We start from the raw sequence: 1,366 nt of genomic DNA on the forward strand, positions 1-1,366 counted from the left end.
TAAAGGTCTATGAAAAAAAGTACCAGTGATGTAGACATAAAAGTAATTCTTGGAGTGGGTAAAACTTTCCCCCTAAAAGAGCAACAAGCACCTGTACATGGAAAGACTCCCCAAAAAGCTTTCCAGCAAAAACTCATGGCAATACTGGGAATCTGCAACAATATAAAAGGCCCCAAGCAGAACCGTTATCTCACAAATCTGACTACAGAACTGCCACCTGCCCTCCAGCCCAGAAGTGGTCACACTCCAGTCCTGGAAGCTGATGCCCAGTTTCCCATACCCTCAGGCTAGAAACTTCCCTTAAGCAGCAACCTTGACTCACTAAGACAGCTCCCTCAAAGTGTAGAAAAAGGGCAAGGACCTTATTCCTGGGAAAGTAACTGCAGTTCCCGTTGAAGGGTCACCTGCATACACTCCTGGCCTCAAGTATCCTGATCTTTCACTACAACAGGGACTAAAACCAGCACCTCTGTCGTCTCAGGACCTCAAGGTCTTCAGCAGTTTACCACTAGTCCTGTGTTTTCATTCCTCTCCCTTCAGCAGATTCAGACTCAGAGAAGTCTGATGTGTCCATTAATTCCTTCACGTGGTGCACCAAAATCCTATTTGTGGCCCAACACATTATTCATTGAAAAGAGCACAGAGACATAGTTCTCTGAAGTCTAATCCAAGGGTTCCTGGCTTTTTGCATTTGTAGTAGCACTGTAATACTATCCTCTCATTGTTCATCAATTTGCTCGAGTGGGCACCAGTAACATCTCCATTGTGAGACTTGTTACTTTTTTTGGCATATCGAATACACCATGGGGAGCTTGCCAGCCAGGCTCTGCTGTGCAGGCGGAATGCTTTTGATAGCTTGCCAGGCTCTCCGAGAGGGACAGAGTAATTGAACCCAGGTCAGCCACATGCAAGGCAAATGCCCTACTTGCTGTGCTATCACTCCAGCCCACTTTGGCAGCACATATACTAAAATTGGAATGATACAGTGAAGATTAGCATAGCCCCTGCACATTAGTAGTAAAGGAGAGATTTAAGCCAGCATCAATTGACTGAAGGGTTTATACCCAAACTCTACCCTGAGCTGCTTCTCAAAAGTGCATTGCATGTCAGCGTTGGAGGAAACAGACTACACCACTTAATTCCATTTACTAAAAAGATGTTTAAAATGTTATTATAGAAATCAGAAAGAAAATCACCTGGCTCCAATTTCACTGAAGTTGAACAATTAAACACATACCCACATCATTTGAAGTTTGACGTTTACTATCTATTCTTCCTAAAGTCTATTATACTTTTCAAATGTTTGGCCTGCTGAAAAAAAAAAATAGTACATATGTAATGATACTGAAATGCCATGAATGTGAAC

General features: G+C 42.8%; 1 pseudogene; it reads left to right on the top strand.

The window, feature by feature from the left end:
* The first annotated feature begins 944 nt into the window (after positions 1 to 944).
* Positions 945 to 1,043, top strand: LOC130029947 (uncharacterized; annotated as a pseudogene).
* Positions 1,044 to 1,366: the final 323 nt, after the last annotated feature.

The sequence above is a fragment of the Sorex fumeus genome, unplaced genomic scaffold (assembly GCF_029834395.1).
Source record: "Sorex fumeus unplaced genomic scaffold, SorFum_2.1 ptg000043l, whole genome shotgun sequence".
In the NCBI taxonomy this organism is placed as follows: domain Eukaryota; kingdom Metazoa; phylum Chordata; class Mammalia; order Eulipotyphla; family Soricidae; genus Sorex; species Sorex fumeus.